We start from the raw sequence: 22,028 nt of genomic DNA, 5'->3' as shown, positions 1-22,028 counted from the left end.
TTATTATACAAGCATACCATTTGATTTAGATTTAGGCCACTAGAAGATTTAAAGTAGATTCAAAAAGGTGGCAGGCAAAATTTATTGTTGCGAATTTCAGAGAATGGCACTCTTGGGTTCCTAGCATTACAAATTTGCCATTTTGTGGGAGGAAACATTGCACTGGGAACCTGTGTGCTAAGCGAATATTGCCGTGATCGTATAGAGGTTAGTACTCTGCATTGTGGCTGCAGCAACTCCGGGTCACGGCAACCTTTTGAGCCGGTCCCTTCCGTGTGGACCGCCTTCTTGTCCACTCTCAATTGTTTTTGACCGAAAAACAGAAAAGTAATTTGATACAGAAAATATCTTACATGGGCATTAGTTTTCCGGGCCAGTGGCGCAATGGATAACGTGTCTGACTACGAATCAGAAGATTCTAGGTTCGACTCCTAGCTGGCTCGTTGATCTCCTGTCATGTTGAGATTTAGCTTATTCATCACACGATTGCTAACAATTCGACTTGAGTGAAAGCACCACCCTATCACTTTGAAATTTAAAGCTACTCGCAGCCTCACTCCGGTGTCTTGCTGGGGCAACCTTTTGAGCCGGTCCCTTCCGTGTGGACCGCCTTCTTGGCCACTCTCAATTGTTTTTGACTGAAAAACAAGTTTCCTGTATGGTCTAGCAGTCAGGATTTCTGGTTTTCACCTGGGTTTGACTCCCGGTATGGTCAAATTAAATTATGGATTCATAATGGAAAATAGCAGTTAAAAGCCATTTGTTTGTAGCGCATAAAGCGTCATCCAAACATGACAGCCCTGCTAATAGAAACTTTGGCATTCTCCTGGCAAGAAAGGTGCATGGTTTGATTACAGATAAGGCTTAAACCAAGCACTGTAGCAGTAGCAAACATGTTCTGCCCATGTTTAAATTACTTTAACATCGCATTTACTCCCTTGCATTTAACAAATTGGTTGGATTGTTTAGGATCTTGTCAATAGGAAACCTATTTGAAAAGAGAAGGAAGCTGTTACTCAGCCTAGAAAGGCTGAGTTACAGGGATACCCCAGAATCTTTTGCATTGATGCTACATGGATAGTTTTGTTTTTTCTGCAAGCATGGATGTTTCATCCATTGCCTTTGTTGATTGATAGCCCCATATGTGCACAAGAGGTTTCTGAAGCATAAAACCTGAAATATCATGGAAAACTAGTTGAAGTTTGTCTCTTGATGTTCACTATACTCTGTTTAATACATTTATTTTAAAGCCTGATTAAGCCTTTTAGAGTAGTACATTTGAAAAGATATATGAGAGACACGGGTTGCATTCTTGGAATTCACAGCCGTCTTGGATTTCAAGCCTCAGTACTCAAGAATACACTAGGTTATCTTGGATTTCAAGAAAACATTATCTTATTGGCGCAATTAGCTTCTTTGTCCAAAAATGTCTAAAGCGTCGACTTGAGTGAAAGCACCGTTTTACACACACAAAAGAATTTCTAAACCAATTAAGCCTTTATGAGGAGAAAATTTGAGAGACATGGGTTGCATTCCTGGAATTCACAGCCATCTTGGATTTCAAGCCTCAGCACTCAAGAATACAATAGGTTATTGGATTATTATACAAGCATACCATTTGATTTAGATTTAGGCCACTAGAAGATTTAAAGTAGATTCAAAAAGGTGGCAGGCAAAATTATTGTTGCGAATTTCAGAGAATGGCACTCTTGGGTTCCTAGCATTACAAATTTGCCATTTTGTGGGAGGAAACATTGCACTGGGAACCTGTGTGCTAAGCGAATATTGCCGTGATCGTATAGAGGTTAGTACTCTGCATTGTGGCTGCAGCAACCCCGGTTCGACTCCGGGTCATGGCAACCTTTTGAGCCGGTCCCTTCCGTGTGGACCGCCTTCTTGGCCACTCTCAATTGTTTTTGACTGAAAAACAAGTTTCCTGTATGGTCTAGCAGTCAGGATTTCTGGTTTTCACCTGGGTTTGACTCCCGGTATGGTCAAATTAAATTATGGATTCATAATGGAAAATAGCAGTTAAAAGCCATTTGTTTGTAGCGCATGAAGCGTCATCCAAACATGACAGCCCTGCTAATAGAAACTTTGGCATTCTCCTGGCAAGAAAGGTGCATGGTTTGATTACAGATAAGGCTTAAACCAAGCACTGTAGCAGTAGCAAACATGTTCTGCCCATGTTTAAATGACTTTAACATCGCATTTACTCCCTTGCATTCAACAAATTGGCTGGATTGTTTAGGATCTTGTCAATAGGAAACCTATTTGAAAAGAGAAGGAAGCTGTTACTCAGCCTAGAAAGGCTGAGTTACAGGGATACCCCAGAATCTTTTGCATTGATGCTACATGGATAGTTTTGTTTTTTCTGCAAGCATGGATGTTTCATCCATTGCCTTTGTTGATTGATAGCCCCATATGTGCACAAGAGGTTTCTGAAGCATAAAACCTGAAATATCATGGAAAACTAGTTGAAGTTTGTCTCTTGATGTTCACTATACTCTGTTTAATACATTTATTTTAAAGCCTGATTAAGCCTTTTAGAGTAGTACATTTGAAAAGATATATGAGAGACATGGGTTGCATTCTTGGAATTCACAGCCGTCTTGGATTTCAAGCCTCAGTACTCAAGAATACACTAGGTTATCTTGGATTTCAAGAAAACATTATCTTATTGGCGCAATTAGCTTCTTTGTCCAAAAATGTCTAAAGCGTCGACTTGAGTGAAAGCACCGTTTTACACACACAAAAGAATTTCTAAACCAATTAAGCCTTTATGAGGAGAAAATTTGAGAGACATGGGTTGCATTCCTGGAATTCACAGCCATCTTGGATTTCAAGCCTCAGCACTCAAGAATACAATAGGTTATTGGATTATTATACAAGCATACCATTTGATTTAGATTTAGGCCACTAGAAGATTTAAAGTAGATTCAAAAAGGTGGCAGGCAAAATTTATTGTTGCGAATTTCAGAGAATGGCACTCTTGGGTTCCTAGCATTACAAATTTGCCATTTTGTGGGAGGAAACATTGCACTGGGAACCTGTGTGCTAAGCGAATATTGCCGTGATCGTATAGAGGTTAGTACTCTGCATTGTGGCTGCAGCAACTCCGGGTCACGGCAACCTTTTGAGCCGGTCCCTTCCGTGTGGACCGCCTTCTTGTCCACTCTCAATTGTTTTTGACCGAAAAACAGAAAAGTAATTTGATACAGAAAATATCTTACATGGGCATTAGTTTTCCGGGCCAGTGGCGCAATGGATAACGTGTCTGACTACGAATCAGAAGATTCTAGGTTCGACTCCTAGCTGGCTCGTTGATCTCCTGTCATGTTGAGATTTAGCTTATTCATCACACGATTGCTAACAATTCGACTTGAGTGAAAGCACCACCCTATCACTTTAAAATTTAAAGCTACTCGCAGCCTCACTCCGGTGTCTTGCTGGGGCAACCTTTTGAGCCGGTCCCTTCCGTGTGGACCGCCTTCTTGGCCACTCTCAATTGTTTTTGACTGAAAAACAAGTTTCCTGTATGGTCTAGCAGTCAGGATTTCTGGTTTTCACCTGGGTTTGACTCCCGGTATGGTCAAATTAAATTATGGATTCATAATGGAAAATAGCAGTTAAAAGCCATTTGTTTGTAGCGCATGAAGCGTCATCCAAACATGACAGCCCTGCTAATAGAAACTTTGGCATTCTCCTGGCAAGAAAGGTGCATGGTTTGATTACAGATAAGGCTTAAACCAAGCACTGTAGCAGTAGCAAACATGTTCTGCCCATGTTTAAATGACTTTAACATCGCATTTACTCCCTTGCATTCAACAAATTGGCTGGATTGTTTAGGATCTTGTCAATAGGAAACCTATTTGAAAAGAGAAGGAAGCTGTTACTCAGCCTAGAAAGGCTGAGTTACAGGGATACCCCAGAATCTTTTGCATTGATGCTACATGGATAGTTTTGTTTTTTCTGCAAGCATGGATGTTTCATCCATTGCCTTTGTTGATTGATAGCCCCATATGTGCACAAGAGGTTTCTGAAGCATAAAACCTGAAATATCATGGAAAACTAGTTGAAGTTTGTCTCTTGATGTTCACTATACTCTGTTTAATACATTTATTTTAAAGCCTGATTAAGCCTTTTAGAGTAGTACATTTGAAAAGATATATGAGAGACATGGGTTGCATTCTTGGAATTCACAGCCGTCTTGGATTTCAAGCCTCAGTACTCAAGAATACACTAGGTTATCTTGGATTTCAAGAAAAGATTATCTTATTGGCGCAATTAGCTTCTTTGTCCAAAAATGTCTAAAGCGTCGACTTGAGTGAAAGCACCGTTTTACACACACAAAAGAATTTCTAAACCAATTAAGCCTTTATGAGGAGAAAATTTGAGAGACATGGGTTGCATTCCTGGAATTCACAGCCATCTTGGATTTCAAGCCTCAGCACTCAAGAATACAATAGGTTATTGGATTATTATACAAGCATACCATTTGATTTAGATTTAGGCCACTAGAAGATTTAAAGTAGATTCAAAAAGGTGGCAGGCAAAATTATTGTTGCGAATTTCAGAGAATGGCACTCTTGGGTTCCTAGCATTACAAATTTGCCATTTTGTGGGAGGAAACATTGCACTGGGAACCTGTGTGCTAAGCGAATATTGCCGTGATCGTATAGAGGTTAGTACTCTGCATTGTGGCTGCAGCAACTCCGGGTCACGGCAACCTTTTGAGCCGGTCCCTTCCGTGTGGACCGCCTTCTTGTCCACTCTCAATTGTTTTTGACCGAAAAACAGAAAAGTAATTTGATACAGAAAATATCTTACATGGGCATTAGTTTTCCGGGCCAGTGGCGCAATGGATAACGTGTCTGACTACGAATCAGAAGATTCTAGGTTCGACTCCTAGCTGGCTCGTTGATCTCCTGTCATGTTGAGATTTAGCTTATTCATCACACGATTGCTAACAATTCGACTTGAGTGAAAGCACCACCCTATCACTTTAAAATTTAAAGCTACTCGCAGCCTCACTCCGGTGTCTTGCTGGGGCAACCTTTTGAGCCGGTCCCTTCCGTGTGGACCGCCTTCTTGGCCACTCTCAATTGTTTTTGACTGAAAAACAAGTTTCCTGTATGGTCTAGCAGTCAGGATTTCTGGTTTTCACCTGGGTTTGACTCCCGGTATGGTCAAATTAAATTATGGATTCATAATGGAAAATAGCAGTTAAAAGCCATTTGTTTGTAGCGCATGAAGCGTCATCCAAACATGACAGCCCTGCTAATAGAAACTTTGGCATTCTCCTGGCAAGAAAGGTGCATGGTTTGATTACAGATAAGGCTTAAACCAAGCACTGTAGCAGTAGCAAACATGTTCTGCCCATGTTTAAATGACTTTAACATCGCATTTACTCCCTTGCATTCAACAAATTGGCTGGATTGTTTAGGATCTTGTCAATAGGAAACCTATTTGAAAAGAGAAGGAAGCTGTTACTCAGCCTAGAAAGGCTGAGTTACAGGGATACCCCAGAATCTTTTGCATTGATGCTACATGGATAGTTTTGTTTTTTCTGCAAGCATGGATGTTTCATCCATTGCCTTTGTTGATTGATAGCCCCATATGTGCACAAGAGGTTTCTGAAGCATAAAACCTGAAATATCATGGAAAACTAGTTGAAGTTTGTCTCTTGATGTTCACTATACTCTGTTTAATACATTTATTTTAAAGCCTGATTAAGCCTTTTAGAGTAGTACATTTGAAAAGATATATGAGAGACATGGGTTGCATTCTTGGAATTCACAGCCGTCTTGGATTTCAAGCCTCAGTACTCAAGAATACACTAGGTTATCTTGGATTTCAAGAAAAGATTATCTTATTGGCGCAATTAGCTTCTTTGTCCAAAAATGTCTAAAGCGTCGACTTGAGTGAAAGCACCGTTTTACACACACAAAAGAATTTCTAAACCAATTAAGCCTTTATGAGGAGAAAATTTGAGAGACATGGGTTGCATTCCTGGAATTCACAGCCATCTTGGATTTCAAGCCTCAGCACTCAAGAATACAATAGGTTATTGGATTATTATACAAGCATACCATTTGATTTAGATTTAGGCCACTAGAAGATTTAAAGTAGATTCAAAAAGGTGGCAGGCAAAATTTATTGTTGCGAATTTCAGAGAATGGCACTCTTGGGTTCCTAGCATTACAAATTTGCCATTTTGTGGGAGGAAACATTGCACTGGGAACCTGTGTGCTAAGCGAATATTGCCGTGATCGTATAGAGGTTAGTACTCTGCATTGTGGCTGCAGCAACTCCGGGTCACGGCAACCTTTTGAGCCGGTCCCTTCCGTGTGGACCGCCTTCTTGTCCACTCTCAATTGTTTTTGACCGAAAAACAGAAAAGTAATTTGATACAGAAAATATCTTACATGGGCATTAGTTTTCTGGGCCAGTGGCGCAATGGATAACGTGTCTGACTACGAATCAGAAGATTCTAGGTTCGACTCCTAGCTGGCTCGTTGATCTCCTGTCATGTTGAGATTTAGCTTATTCATCACACGATTGCTAACAATTCGACTTGAGTGAAAGCACCACCCTATCACTTTAAAATTTAAAGCTACTCGCAGCCTCACTCCGGTGTCTTGCTGGGGCAACCTTTTGAGCCGGTCCCTTCCGTGTGGACCGCCTTCTTGGCCACTCTCAATTGTTTTTGACTGAAAAACAAGTTTCCTGTATGGTCTAGCAGTCAGGATTTCTGGTTTTCACCTGGGTTTGACTCCCGGTATGGTCAAATTAAATTATGGATTCATAATGGAAAATAGCAGTTAAAAGCCATTTGTTTGTAGCGCATGAAGCGTCATCCAAACATGACAGCCCTGCTAATAGAAACTTTGGCATTCTCCTGGCAAGAAAGGTGCATGGTTTGATTACAGATAAGGCTTAAACCAAGCACTGTAGCAGTAGCAAACATGTTCTGCCCATGTTTAAATGACTTTAACATCGCATTTACTCCCTTGCATTCAACAAATTGGCTGGATTGTTTAGGATCTTGTCAATAGGAAACCTATTTGAAAAGAGAAGGAAGCTGTTACTCAGCCTAGAAAGGCTGAGTTACAGGGATACCCCAGAATCTTTTGCATTGATGCTACATGGATAGTTTTGTTTTTTCTGCAAGCATGGATGTTTCATCCATTGCCTTTGTTGATTGATAGCCCCATATGTGCACAAGAGGTTTCTGAAGCATAAAACCTGAAATATCATGGAAAACTAGTTGAAGTTTGTCTCTTGATGTTCACTATACTCTGTTTAATACATTTATTTTAAAGCCTGATTAAGCCTTTTAGAGTAGTACATTTGAAAAGATATATGAGAGACATGGGTTGCATTCTTGGAATTCACAGCCGTCTTGGATTTCAAGCCTCAGTACTCAAGAATACACTAGGTTATCTTGGATTTCAAGAAAACATTATCTTATTGGCGCAATTAGCTTCTTTGTCCAAAAATGTCTAAAGCGTCGACTTGAGTGAAAGCACCGTTTTACACAGACTAAAGAATTTCTAAACCAATTAAGCCTTTATGAGGAGAAAATTTGAGAGACATGGGTTGCATTCCTGGAATTCACAGCCATCTTGGATTTCAAGCCTCAGCACTCAAGAATACAATAGGTTATTGGATTATTATACAAGCATACCATTTGATTTAGATTTAGGCCACTAGAAGATTTAAAGTAGATTCAAAAAGGTGGCAGGCAAAATTTATTGTTGCGAATTTCAGAGAATGGCACTCTTGGGTTCCTAGCATTACAAATTTGCCATTTTGTGGGAGGAAACATTGCACTGGGAACCTGTGTGCTAAGCGAATATTGCCGTGATCGTATAGAGGTTAGTACTCTGCATTGTGGCTGCAGCAACTCCGGGTCACGGCAACCTTTTGAGCCGGTCCCTTCCGTGTGGACCGCCTTCTTGTCCACTCTCAATTGTTTTTGACCGAAAAACAGAAAAGTAATTTGATACAGAAAATATCTTACATGGGCATTAGTTTTCCGGGCCAGTGGCGCAATGGATAACGTGTCTGACTACGAATCAGAAGATTCTAGGTTCGACTCCTAGCTGGCTCGTTGATCTCCTGTCATGTTGAGATTTAGCTTATTCATCACACGATTGCTAACAATTCGACTTGAGTGAAAGCACCACCCTATCACTTTGAAATTTAAAGCTACTCGCAGCCTCACTCCGGTGTCTTGCTGGGGCAACCTTTTGAGCCGGTCCCTTCCGTGTGGACCGCCTTCTTGGCCACTCTCAATTGTTTTTGACTGAAAAACAAGTTTCCTGTATGGTCTAGCAGTCAGGATTTCTGGTTTTCACCTGGGTTTGACTCCCGGTATGGTCAAATTAAATTATGGATTCATAATAGAAAATAGCAGTTAAAAGCCATTTGTTTGTAGCGCATAAAGCGTCATCCAAACATGACAGCCCTCCTAATAGAAACTTTGGCATTCTCCTGGCAAGAAAGGTGCATGGTTTGATTACAGATAAGGCTTAAACCAAGCACTGTAGCAGTAGCAAACATGTGCTGCCCATGTTTAAATGACTTTAACATCGCATTTACTCCCTTGCATTCAACAAATTGGCTGGATTGTTTAGGATCTTGTCAATAGGAAACCTATTTGAAAAGAGAAGGAAGCTGTTACTCAGCCTAGAAAGGCTGAGTTACAGGGATACCCCAGAATCTTTTGCATTGATGCTACATGGATAGTTTTGTTTTTTCTGCAAGCATGGATGTTTCATCCATTGCCTTTGTTGATTGATAGCCCCATATGTGCACAAGAGGTTTCTGAAGCATAAAACCTGAAATATCATGGAAAACTAGTTGAAGTTTGTCTCTTGATGTTCACTATACTCTGTTTAATACATTTATTTTAAAGCCTGATTAAGCCTTTTAGAGTAGTACATTTGAAAAGATATATGAGAGACATGGGTTGCATTCTTGGAATTCACAGCCGTCTTGGATTTCAAGCCTCAGTACTCAAGAATACACTAGGTTATCTTGGATTTCAAGAAAACATTATCTTATTGGCGCAATTAGCTTCTTTGTCCAAAAATGTCTAAAGCGTCGACTTGAGTGAAAGCACCGTTTTACACAGACAAAAGAATTTCTAAACCAATTAAGCCTTTATGAGGAGAAAATTTGAGAGACATGGGTTGCATTCCTGGAATTCACAGCCATCTTGGATTTCAAGCCTCAGCACTCAAGAATACAATAGGTTATTGGATTATTATACAAGCATACCATTTGATTTAGATTTAGGCCACTAGAAGATTTAAAGTAGATTCAAAAAGGTGGCAGGCAAAAATTATTGTTGCGAATTTCAGAGAATGGCACTCTTGGGTTCCTAGCATTACAAATTTGCCATTTTGTGGGAGGAAACATTGCACTGGGAACCTGTGTGCTAAGCGAATATTGCCGTGATCGTATAGAGGTTAGTACTCTGCATTGTGGCTGCAGCAACTCCGGGTCACGGCAACCTTTTGAGCCGGTCCCTTCCGTGTGGACCGCCTTCTTGTCCACTCTCAATTGTTTTTGACCGAAAAACAGAAAAGTAATTTGATACAGAAAATATCTTACATGGGCATTAGTTTTCCGGGCCAGTGGCGCAATGGATAACGTGTCTGACTACGAATCAGAAGATTCTAGGTTCGACTCCTAGCTGGCTCGTTGATCTCCTGTCATGTTGAGATTTAGCTTATTCATCACACGATTGCTAACAATTCGACTTGAGTGAAAGCACCACCCTATCACTTTAAAATTTAAAGCTACTCGCAGCCTCACTCCGGTGTCTTGCTGGGGCAAACTTTTGAGCCGGTCCCTTCCGTGTGGACCGCCTTCTTGGCCACTCTCAATTGTTTTTGACTGAAAAACAAGTTTCCTGTATGGTCTAGCAGTCAGGATTTCTGGTTTTCACCTGGGTTTGACTCCCGGTATGGTCAAATTAAATTATGGATTCATAATGGAAAATAGCAGTTAAAAGCCATTTGTTTGTAGCGCATGAAGCGTCATCCAAACATGACAGCCCTGCTAATAGAAACTTTGGCATTCTCCTGGCAAGAAAGGTGCATGGTTTGATTACAGATAAGGCTTAAACCAAGCACTGTAGCAGTAGCAAACATGTTCTGCCCATGTTTAAATGACTTTAACATCGCATTTACTCCCTTGCATTCAACAAATTGGCTGGATTGTTTAGGATCTTGTCAATAGGAAACCTATTTGAAAAGAGAAGGAAGCTGTTACTCAGCCTAGAAAGGCTGAGTTACAGGGATACCCCAGAATCTTTTGCATTGATGCTACATGGATAGTTTTGTTTTTTCTGCAAGCATGGATGTTTCATCCATTGCCTTTGTTGATTGATAGCCCCATATGTGCACAAGAGGTTTCTGAAGCATAAAACCTGAAATATCATGGAAAACTAGTTGAAGTTTGTCTCTTGATGTTCACTATACTCTGTTTAATACATTTATTTTAAAGCCTGATTAAGCCTTTTAGAGTAGTACATTTGAAAAGATATATGAGAGACATGGGTTGCATTCTTGGAATTCACAGCCGTCTTGGATTTCAAGCCTCAGTACTCAAGAATACACTAGGTTATCTTGGATTTCAAGAAAACATTATCTTATTGGCGCAATTAGCTTCTTTGTCCAAAAATGTCTAAAGCGTCGACTTGAGTGAAAGCACCGTTTTACACAGACAAAAGAATTTCTAAACCAATTAAGCCTTTATGAGGAGAAAATTTGAGAGACATGGGTTGCATTCCTGGAATTCACAGCCATCTTGGATTTCAAGCCTCAGCACTCAAGAATACAATAGGTTATTGGATTATTATACAAGCATACCATTTGATTTAGATTTAGGCCACTAGAAGATTTAAAGTAGATTCAAAAAGGTGGCAGGCAAAAATTATTGTTGCGAATTTCAGAGAATGGCACTCTGGGGTTCCTAGCATTACAAATTTGCCATTTTGTGGGAGGAAACATTGCACTGGGAACCTGTGTGCTAAGCGAATATTGCCGTGATCGTATAGAGGTTAGTACTCTGCATTGTGGCTGCAGCAACCCCGGTTCGACTCCGGGTCATGGCAACCTTTTGAGCCGGTCCCTTCCGTGTGGACCGCCTTCTTGGCCACTCTCAATTGTTTTTGACTGAAAAACAAGTTTCCTGTATGGTCTAGCAGTCAGGATTTCTGGTTTTCACCTGGGTTTGACTCCCGGTATGGTCAAATTAAATTATGGATTCATAATGGAAAATAGCAGTTAAAAGCCATTTGTTTGTAGCGCATAAAGCGTCATCCAAACATGACAGCCCTGCTAATAGAAACTTTGGCATTCTCCTGGCAAGAAAGGTGCATGGTTTGATTACAGATAAGGCTTAAACCAAGCACTGTAGCAGTAGCAAACATGTTCTGCCCATGTTTAAATGACTTTAACATCGCATTTACTCCCTTGCATTCAACAAATTGGCTGGATTGTTTAGGATCTTGTCAATAGGAAACCTATTTGAAAAGAGAAGGAAGCTGTTACTCAGCCTAGAAAGGCTGAGTTACAGGGATACCCCAGAATCTTTTGCATTGATGCTACATGGATAGTTTTGTTTTTTCTGCAAGCATGGATGTTTCATCCATTGCCTTTGTTGATTGATAGCCCCATATGTGCACAAGAGGTTTCTGAAGCATAAAACCTGAAATATCATGGAAAACTAGTTGAAGTTTGTCTCTTGATGTTCACTATACTCTGTTTAATACATTTATTTTAAAGCCTGATTAAGCCTTTTAGAGTAGTACATTTGAAAAGATATATGAGAGACATGGGTTGCATTCTTGGAATTCACAGCCGTCTTGGATTTCAAGCCTCAGTACTCAAGAATACACTAGGTTATCTTGGATTTCAAGAAAACATTATCTTATTGGCGCAATTAGCTTCTTTGTCCAAAAATGTCTAAAGCGTCGACTTGAGTGAAAGCACCGTTTTACACAGACAAAAGAATTTCTAAACCAATTAAGCCTTTATGAGGAGAAAATTTGAGAGACATGGGTTGCATTCCTGGAATTCACAGCCATCTTGGATTTCAAGCCTCAGCACTCAAGAATACAATAGGTTATTGGATTATTATACAAGCATACCATTTGATTTAGATTTAGGCCACTAGAAGATTTAAAGTAGATTCAAAAAGGTGGCAGGCAAAATTATTGTTGCGAATTTCAGAGAATGGCACTCTGGGGTTCCTAGCATTACAAATTTGCCATTTTGTGGGAGGAAACATTGCACTGGGAACCTGTGTGCTAAGCGAATATTGCCGTGATCGTATAGAGGTTAGTACTCTGCATTGTGGCTGCAGCAACTCCGGGTCACGGCAACCTTTTGAGCCGGTCCCTTCCGTGTGGACCGCCTTCTTGTCCACTCTCAATTGTTTTTGACCGAAAAACAGAAAAGTAATTTGATACAGAAAATATCTTACATGGGCATTAGTTTTCCGGGCCAGTGGCGCAATGGATAACGTGTCTGACTACGAATCAGAAGATTCTAGGTTCGACTCCTAGCTGGCTCGTTGATCTCCTGTCATGTTGAGATTTAGCTTATTCATCACACGATTGCTAACAATTCGACTTGAGTGAAAGCACCTACCCTATCACTTTGAAATTTAAAGCTACTCGCAGCCTCACTCCGGTGTCTTGCTGGGGCAACCTTTTGAGCCGGTCCCTTCCGTGTGGACCGCCTTCTTGGCCACTCTCAATTGTTTTTGACTGAAAAACAAGTTTCCTGTATGGTCTAGCAGTCAGGATTTCTGGTTTTCACCTGGGTTTGACTCCCGGTATGGTCAAATTAAATTATGGATTCATAATGGAAAATAGCAGTTAAAAGCCATTTGTTTGTAGCGCATAAAGCGTCATCCAAACATGACAGCCCTGCTAATAGAAACTTTGGCATTCTCCTGGCAAGAAAGGTGCATGGTTTGATTACAGATAAGGCTTAAACCAAGCACTGTAGCAGTAGCAAACATGTTCTGCCCATGTTTAAATGACTTTAACATCGCATTTTGTCCCTTGCATTTAACAAATTGGCTGGATTGTTTAGGATCTTGTCAATAGGAAACCTATTTGAAAAGAGAAGGAAGCTGTTACTCAGCCTAGAAAGGCTGAGTTACAGGGATACCCCAGAATCTTTTGCATTGATGCTACATGGATAGTTTTGTTTTTTCTGCAAGCATGGATGTTTCATCCATTGCCTTTGTTGATTGATAGCCCCATATGTGCACAAGAGGTTTCTGAAGCATAAAACCTGAAATATCATGGAAAACTAGTTGAAGTTTGTCTCTTGATGTTCACTATACTCTGTTCAATACATTTATTTTAAAGCCTGATTAAGCCTTTTAGAGTAGTACATTTGAAAAGATATATGAGAGACATGGGTTGCATTCTTGGAATTCACAGCCGTCTTGGATTTCAAGCCTCAGTACTCAAGAATACACTAGGTTATCTTGGATTTCAAGAAAACATTATCTTATTGGCGCAATTAGCTTCTTTGTCCAAAAATGTCTAAAGCGTCGACTTGAGTGAAAGCACCGTTTTACACACACAAAAGAATTTCTAAACCAATTAAGCCTTTATGAGGAGAAAATTTGAGAGACATGGGTTGCATTCCTGGAATTCACAGCCATCTTGGATTTCAAGCCTCAGCACTCAAGAATACAATAGGTTATTGGATTATTATACAAGCATACCATTTGATTTAGATTTAGGCCACTAGAAGATTTAAAGTAGATTCAAAAAGGTGGCAGGCAAAAATTATTGTTGCGACTTTCAGAGAATGGCACTCTTGGGTTCCTAGCATTACAAATTTGCCATTTTGTGGGAGGAAACATTGCACTGGGAACCTGTGTGCTAAGCGAATATTGCCGTGATCGTATAGAGGTTAGTACTCTGCATTGTGGCTGCAGCAACTCCGGGTCACGGCAACCATTTGAGCCGGTCCCTTCCGTGTGGACCGCCTTCTTGTCCACTCTCAATTGTTTTTGACCGAAAAACAGAAAAGTAATTTGATACAGAAAATATCTTACATGGGCATTAGTTTTCCGGGCCAGTGGCGCAATGGATAACGTGTCTGACTACGAATCAGAAGATTCTAGGTTCGACTCCTAGCTGGCTCGTTGATCTCCTGTCATGTTGAGATTTAGCTTATTCATCACACGATTGCTAACAATTCGACTTGAGTGAAAGCACCACCCTATCACTTTAAAATTTAAAGCTACTCGCAGCCTCACTCCGGTGTCTTGCTGGGGCAACCTTTTGAGCCGGTCCCTTCCGTGTGGACCGCCTTCTTGGCCACTCTCAATTGTTTTTGACTGAAAAACAAGTTTCCTGTATGGTCTAGCAGTCAGGATTTCTGGTTTTCACCTGGGTTTGACTCCCGGTATGGTCAAATTAAATTATGGATTCATAATGGAAAATAGCAGTTAAAAGCCATTTGTTTGTAGCGCATGAAGCGTCATCCAAACATGACAGCCCTGCTAATAGAAACTTTGGCATTCTCCTGGCAAGAAAGGTGCATGGTTTGATTACAGATAAGGCTTAAACCAAGCACTGTAGCAGTAGCAAACATGTTCTGCCCATGTTTAAATGACTTTAACATCGCATTTACTCCCTTGCATTCAACAAATTGGCTGGATTGTTTAGGATCTTGTCAATAGGAAACCTATTTGAAAAGAGAAGGAAGCTGTTACTCAGCCTAGAAAGGCTGAGTTACAGGGATACCCCAGAATCTTTTGCATTGATGCTACATGGATAGTTTTGTTTTTTCTGCAAGCATGGATGTTTCATCCATTGCCTTTGTTGATTGATAGCCCCATATGTGCACAAGAGGTTTCTGAAGCATAAAACCTGAAATATCATGGAAAACTAGTTGAAGTTTGTCTCTTGATGTTCACTATACTCTGTTTAATACATTTATTTTAAAGCCTGATTAAGCCTTTTAGAGTAGTACATTTGAAAAGATATATGAGAGACATGGGTTGCATTCTTGGAATTCACAGCCGTCTTGGATTTCAAGCCTCAGTACTCAAGAATACACTAGGTTATCTTGGATTTCAAGAAAACATTATCTTATTGGCGCAATTAGCTTCTTTGTCCAAAAATGTCTAAAGCGTCGACTTGAGTGAAAGCACCGTTTTACACAGACTAAAGAATTTCTAAACCAATTAAGCCTTTATGAGGAGAAAATTTGAGAGACATGGGTTGCATTCCTGGAATTCACAGCCATCTTGGATTTCAAGCCTCAGCACTCAAGAATACAATAGGTTATTGGATTATTATACAAGCATACCATTTGATTTAGATTTAGGCCACTAGAAGATTTAAAGTAGATTCAAAAAGGTGGCAGGCAAAAATTATTGTTGCGAATTTCAGAGAATGGCACTCTGGGGTTCCTAGCATTACAAATGTGCCATTTTGTGGGAGGAAACATTGCACTGGGAACCTGTGTGCTAAGCGAATATTGCCGTGATCGTATAGAGGTTAGTACTCTGCATTGTGGCTGCAGCAACTCCGGGTCACGGCAACCTTTTGAGCCGGTCCCTTCCGTGTGGACCGCCTTCTTGTCCACTCTCAATTGTTTTTGACCGAAAAACAGAAAAGTAATTTGATACAGAAAATATCTTACATGGGCATTAGTTTTCCGGGCCAGTGGCGCAATGGATAACGTGTCTGACTACGAATCAGAAGATTCTAGGTTCGACTCCTAGCTGGCTCGTTGATCTCCTGTCATGTTGAGATTTAGCTTATTCATCACACGATTGCTAACAATTCGACTTGAGTGAAAGCACCACCCTATCACTTTGAAATTTAAAGCTACTCGCAGCCTCACTCCGGTGTCTTGCTGGGGCAACCTTTTGAGCCGGTCCCTTCCGTGTGGACCGCCTTCTTGGCCACTCTCAATTGTTTTTGACTGAAAAACAAGTTTCCTGTATGGTCTAGCAGTCAGGATTTCTGGTTTTCACCTGGGTTTGACTCCCGGTATGGTCAAATTAAATTATGGATTCATAATAGAAAATAGCAGTTAAAAGCCATTTGTTTGTAGCGCATAAAGCGTCATCCAAACATGACAGCCCTCCTAATAGAAACTTTGGCATTCTCCTGGCAAGAAAGGTGCATGGTTTGATTACAGATAAGGCTTAAACCAAGCACTGTAGCAGTAGCAAACATGTGCTGCCCATGTTTAAATGACTTTAACATCGCATTTACTCCCTTGCATTCAACAAATTGGCTGGATTGTTTAGGATCTTGTCAATAGGAAACCTATTTGAAAAGAGAAGGAAGCTGTTACTCAGCCTAGAAAGGCTGAGTTACAGGGATACCCCAGAATCTTTTGCATTGATGCTACATGGATAGTTTTGTTTTTTCTGCAAGCATGGATGTTTCATCCATTGCCTTTGTTGATTGATAGCCCCATATGTGCACAAGAGGTTTCTGAAGCATAAAACCTGAAATATCATGGAAAACTAGTTGAAGTTTGTCTCTTGATGTTCACTATACTCTGTTTAATACATTTATTTTAAAGCCTGATTAAGCCTTTTAGAGTAGTACATTTGAAAAGATATATGAGAGACATGGGTTGCATTCTTGGAATTCACAGCCGTCTTGGATTTCAAGCCTCAGTACTCAAGAATACACTAGGTTATCTTGGATTTCAAGAAAACATTATCTTATTGGCGCAATTAGCTTCTTTGTCCAAAAATGTCTAAAGCGTCGACTTGAGTGAAAGCACCGTTTTACACAGACAAAAGAATTTCTAAACCAATTAAGCCTTTATGAGGAGAAAATTTGAGAGACATGGGTTGCATTCCTGGAATTCACAGCCATCTTGGATTTCAAGCCTCAGCACTCAAGAATACAATAGGTTATTGGATTATTATACAAGCATACCATTTGATTTAGATTTAGGCCACTAGAAGATTTAAAGTAGATTCAAAAAGGTGGCAGGCAAAAATTATTGTTGCGACTTTCAGAGAATGGCACTCTTGGGTTCCTAGCATTACAAATTTGCCATTTTGTGGGAGGAAACATTGCACTGGGAACCTGTGTGCTAAGCGAATATTGCCGTGATCGTATAGAGGTTAGTACTCTGCATTGTGGCTGCAGCAACTCCGGGTCACGGCAACCTTTTGAGCCGGTCCCTTCCGTGTGGACCGCCTTCTTGGCCACTCTCAATTGTTTTTGACCGAAAAACAGAAAAGTAATTTGATACAGAAAATATCTTACATGGGCATTAGTTTTCTGGGCCAGTGGCGCAATGGATAACGTGTCTGACTACGAATCAGAAGATTCTAGGTTCGACTCCTAGCTGGCTCGTTGATCTCCTGTCATGTTGAGATTTAGCTTATTCATCACACGATTGCTAACAATTCGACTTGAGTGAAAGCACCACCCTATCACTTTAAAATTTAAAGCTACTCGCAGCCTCACTCCGGTGTCTTGCTGGGGCAAACTTTTGAGCCGGTCCCTTCCGTGTGGACCGCCTTCTTGGCCACTCTCAATTGTTTTTGACTGAAAAACAAGTTTCCTGTATGGTCTAGCAGTCAGGATTTCTGGTTTTCACCTGGGTTTGACTCCTGGTATGGTCAAATTAAATTATGGATTCATAATGGAAAATAGCAGTTAAAAGCCATTTGTTTGTAGCGCATGAAGCGTCATCCAAACATGACAGCCCTGCTAATAGAAACTTTGGCATTCTCCTGGCAAGAAAGGTGCATGGTTTGATTACAGATAAGGCTTAAACCAAGCACTGTAGCAGTAGCAAACATGTTCTGCCCATGTTTAAATGACTTTAACATCGCATTTACTCCCTTGCATTTAACAAATTGGCTGGATTGTTTAGGATCTTGTCAATAGGAAACCTATTTGAAAAGAGAAGGAAGCTGTTACTCAGCCTAGAAAGGCTGAGTTACAGGGATACCCCAGAATCTTTTGCATTGATGCTACATGGATAGTTTTGTTTTTTCTGCAAGCATGGATGTTTCATCCATTGCCTTTGTTGATTGATAGCCCCATATGTGCACAAGAGGTTTCTGAAGCATAAAACCTGAAATATCATGGAAAACTAGTTGAAGTTTGTCTCTTGATGTTCACTATACTCTGTTCAATACATTTATTTTAAAGCCTGATTAAGCCTTTTAGAGTAGTACATTTGAAAAGATATATGAGAGACATGGGTTGCATTCTTGGAATTCACAGCCGTCTTGGATTTCAAGCCTCAGTACTCAAGAATACACTAGGTTATCTTGGATTTCAAGTAAAGATTATCTTATTGGCGCAATTAGCTTCTTTGTCCAAAAATGTCTAAAGCGTCGACTTGAGTGAAAGCACCGTTTTACACAGACTAAAGAATTTCTAAACCAATTAAGCCTTTATGAGGAGAAAATTTGAGAGACATGGGTTGCATTCCTGGAATTCACAGCCATCTTGGATTTCAAGCCTCAGCACTCAAGAATACAATAGGTTATTGGATTATTATACAAGCATACCATTTGATTTAGATTTAGGCCACTAGAAGATTTAAAGTAGATTCAAAAAGGTGGCAGGCAAAAATTATTGTTGCGAATTTCAGAGAATGGCACTCTTGGGTTCCTAGCATTACAAATTTGCCATTTTGTGGGAGGAAACATTGCACTGGGAACCTGTGTGCTAAGCGAATATTGCCGTGATCGTATAGAGGTTAGTACTCTGCATTGTGGCTGCAGCAACCCCGGTTCGACTCCGGGTCATGGCAACCTTTTGAGCCGGTCCCTTCCGTGTGGACCGCCTTCTTGGCCACTCTCAATTGTTTTTGACTGAAAAACAAGTTTCCTGTATGGTCTAGCAGTCAGGATTTCTGGTTTTCACCTGGGTTTGACTCCTGGTATGGTCAAATTAAATTATGGATTCATAATGGAAAATAGCCGTTAAAAGCCATTTGTTTGTAGCGCATAAAGCGTCATCCAAACATGACAGCCCTGCTAATAGAAACTTTGGCATTCCCCTGGCAAGAAAGGTGCTTGGTTTGATTACAGATAAGGCTTAAACCAAGCACTGTAGTAGTAGCAAACATGTTCTGCCCATGTTTAAATGACTTTAACATCGCATTTACTCCCTTGCATTTAACAAATTGGCTGGATTGTTTAGGATCTTGTCAATAGGAAACCTATTTGAAAAGAGAAGGAAGCTGTTACTCAGCCTAGAAAGGCTGAGTTACAGGGATACCCCAGAATCTTTTGCATTGATGCTACATGGATAGTTTTGTTTTTTCTGCAAGCATGGATGTTTCATCCATTGCCTTTGTTGATTGATAGCCCCATATGTGCACAAGAGGTTTCTGAAGCATAAAACCTGAAATATCATGGAAAACTAGTTGAAGTTTGTCTCTTGATGTTCACTATACTCTGTTTAATACATTTATTTTAAAGCCTGATTAAGCCTTTTAGAGTAGTACATTTGAAAAGATATATGAGAGACATGGGTTGCATTCTTGGAATTCACAGCCGTCTTGGATTTCAAGCCTCAGTACTCAAGAATACACTAGGTTATCTTGGATTTCAAGAAAACATTATCTTATTGGCGCAATTAGCTTCTTTGTCCAAAAATGTCTAAAGCATCGACTTGAGTGAAAGCACCGTTTTACACACACAAAAGAATTTCTAAACCAATTAAGCCTTTATGAGGAGAAAATTTGAGAGACATGGGTTGCATTCCTGGAATTCACAGCCATCTTGGATTTCAAGCCTCAGCACTCAAGAATACAATAGGTTATTGGATTATTATACAAGCATACCATTTGATTTAGATTTAGGCCACTAGAAGATTTAAAGTAGATTCAAAAAGGTGGCAGGCAAAAATTATTGTTGTGACTTTCAGAGAATGGCACTCTTGGGTTCCTAGCATTACAAATTTGCCATTTTGTGGGAGGAAACATTGCACTGGGAACCTGTGTGCTAAGCGAATATTGCCGTGATCGTATAGAGGTTAGTACTCTGCATTGTGGCTGCAGCGACTCCGGGTCACGGCAGCCTTTTGAGCCGGTCCCTTCCGTGTGGACCGCCTTCTTGTCCACTCTCAATTGTTTTTGACCGAAAAACAGAAAAGTAATTTGATACAGAAAATATCTTACATGGGCATTAGTTTTCGAGCCCAGTGGTGCAATGGATAACGTGTCTGACTACGAGTCAGAAGATTCTAGGTTCGACTCCTAGCTGGCTCGTTGATCTCCTGTCATGTTAAGATTTAGCTTATTCATCACACGATTGCTAAAATTCGACTTGAGTGAAAGCACCACCCTATCACTTTGAAATTTAAAGCTACTCGCAGCCTGACTCGAGTGTCTTGCTATGGCAACCTTTTGAGCCGTTCCCTTCCGTGTGGACCGCCTTCTTGGCCACTCTCAATTGTTTTTGACTGTAAAACAAGTTTCCTGTGTGGTCTAGCAGTCAGGATTTCTGGTTTTCACCTGGGTTTGACTCCCGGTATGGTCAAATTAAATTATGGATTCATAATGGAAAATAGCAGTTAAAAGCCATTTGTTTGTAGCGCATAAAGCGCCATCCAAACATAACAGCCCTGCTAATAGAAACTTTGGCATTCCCCTGGCAAGAAAGGTGCATGGTTTGATTACAGATAAGGCTTAAACCAAGCACTGTAGCAGTAGCAAACATGTTCTGCCCATGTTTAAATGACTTTAACATCGCATTTACTCCCTTGCATTTAACAAATTGGCTGGATTGTTTAGGATCTTGTCAATAGGAAACCTATTTGAAAAGAGAAGGAAGCTGTTACTCAGCCTAGAAAGGCTGAGTTACAGGGATACCCCAGAATCTTTTGCATTGATACTACATGGATAGTTTTGTTTTTTCTGCAAGCATGGATGTTTCATCCATTGCCTTTGTTGATTGATAGCCCCATATGTGCACAAGAGGTTTCTGAAGCATAAAACCTGAAATATCATGGAAAACTAGTTGAAGTTTGTCTCTTGATGTTCACTATACTCTGTTTAATACATTTATTTTAAAGCCTGATTAAGCCTTTTAGAGTAGTACATTTGAAAAGATATATGAGAGACATGCGTTGCATTCTTGGAATTCACAGCCATCTTGGATTTCAAGCCTCAGCACTCAAGAATACAATAGGTTATTGGATTATTATACAAGCATACCATTTGATTTAGATTTAGGCCACTAGAAGATTTAAAGTAGATTCAAAAAGGTGGCAGGCAAAAATGATTGTTGCAACTTTCAGAGAATGGCACTCTTGGGTTCCTAGCATTACAAATTTGCCATTTTGTGGGAGGAAACATTGCACTGGGAACCCGTGTGCTAAGCGAAAATTGCCGTGATCATATAGAGGTTAGTACTCTGCATTGTGGCTGCAGCAACCCCGGTTCGACTCTGGGTCACGGCAACCTTTTGAGCCGGTCCCTTCCGTGTGCACCGCCTTCTTGGCCACTCTCAATTGTTTTTGACCGAAAAACAGAAAAGTAATTTGATACAGAAAATATCTTACATGGGCATTAGTTTTCCGGGCCAGTGGAGCAATGGATAACGTGTCTGACTACAAATCAGAAGATTCTAGGTTTGACTCCTAGCTGGCTTGTTGATCTTCTGTCATGTTGAGATTTAGCTTATTCATCACACGATTGCTAACAATTCGACTTGAGTGAAAGCACCACCCTTTCACTTTGAAATTTAAAGCTACTCGCAGCCTGACTCCGGTGTCTTGCTGGGGCAACCTTTTGAGCCGGTCCCTTCCGTGTGGACCGCCTTCTTGGCCACTCTCAATTGTTTTTGACTGAAAAACAAGTTTCCTGTATGGTCTAGCAGTCAGGATTTCTGGTTTTCACCTGGGTTTGACTCCCGGTATGGTCAAATTAAATTATGGATTCATAATGGAAAATAGCAGTTAAAAGCCATTTGTTTGTAGCGCATAAAGCGTCATCCAAACATGACAGCCCTGCTAATAGAAACTT

The 22,028-nt window shown here is 40.4% G+C and overlaps 13 non-coding genes across 13 annotated transcripts; all 13 read left to right on the top strand.

Moving 5' to 3' along the window:
* Positions 1-370: 370 nt before the first annotated feature.
* Positions 371-443, top strand: trnar-acg. The gene has a single exon. It is a non-coding gene; the product is annotated as a tRNA-Arg (tRNA).
* A 1,344-nt stretch (positions 444-1,787) lies between these two features.
* trnah-gug lies at positions 1,788-1,859 on the top strand. The gene has a single exon. It is a non-coding gene; the product is annotated as a tRNA-His (tRNA).
* A 1,391-nt stretch (positions 1,860-3,250) lies between these two features.
* On the top strand, positions 3,251-3,323 carry trnar-acg. Its single transcript has one exon. It is a non-coding gene; the product is annotated as a tRNA-Arg (tRNA).
* Positions 3,324-4,847: 1,524 nt separating this feature from the next.
* On the top strand, positions 4,848-4,920 carry trnar-acg. The gene has a single exon. It is a non-coding gene; the product is annotated as a tRNA-Arg (tRNA).
* Positions 4,921-6,445: 1,525 nt separating this feature from the next.
* trnar-acg lies at positions 6,446-6,518 on the top strand. Its single transcript has one exon. It is a non-coding gene; the product is annotated as a tRNA-Arg (tRNA).
* A 1,525-nt stretch (positions 6,519-8,043) lies between these two features.
* On the top strand, positions 8,044-8,116 carry trnar-acg. The gene has a single exon. It is a non-coding gene; the product is annotated as a tRNA-Arg (tRNA).
* Positions 8,117-9,641: 1,525 nt separating this feature from the next.
* On the top strand, positions 9,642-9,714 carry trnar-acg. The gene has a single exon. It is a non-coding gene; the product is annotated as a tRNA-Arg (tRNA).
* A 1,345-nt stretch (positions 9,715-11,059) lies between these two features.
* Positions 11,060-11,131, top strand: trnah-gug. Its single transcript has one exon. It is a non-coding gene; the product is annotated as a tRNA-His (tRNA).
* Positions 11,132-12,521: 1,390 nt separating this feature from the next.
* Positions 12,522-12,594, top strand: trnar-acg. Its single transcript has one exon. It is a non-coding gene; the product is annotated as a tRNA-Arg (tRNA).
* Positions 12,595-14,120: 1,526 nt separating this feature from the next.
* Positions 14,121-14,193, top strand: trnar-acg. Its single transcript has one exon. It is a non-coding gene; the product is annotated as a tRNA-Arg (tRNA).
* A 1,525-nt stretch (positions 14,194-15,718) lies between these two features.
* On the top strand, positions 15,719-15,791 carry trnar-acg. The gene has a single exon. It is a non-coding gene; the product is annotated as a tRNA-Arg (tRNA).
* A 1,525-nt stretch (positions 15,792-17,316) lies between these two features.
* Positions 17,317-17,389, top strand: trnar-acg. The gene has a single exon. It is a non-coding gene; the product is annotated as a tRNA-Arg (tRNA).
* Positions 17,390-18,734: 1,345 nt separating this feature from the next.
* Positions 18,735-18,806, top strand: trnah-gug. Its single transcript has one exon. It is a non-coding gene; the product is annotated as a tRNA-His (tRNA).
* Positions 18,807-22,028: the final 3,222 nt, after the last annotated feature.

This window comes from Electrophorus electricus, chromosome 3, assembly GCF_013358815.1.
Source record: "Electrophorus electricus isolate fEleEle1 chromosome 3, fEleEle1.pri, whole genome shotgun sequence".
Classification (NCBI taxonomy): Eukaryota; Metazoa; Chordata; class Actinopteri; order Gymnotiformes; family Gymnotidae; genus Electrophorus; species Electrophorus electricus.
This window is presented reverse-complemented; position numbering and strand designations above follow the sequence as displayed.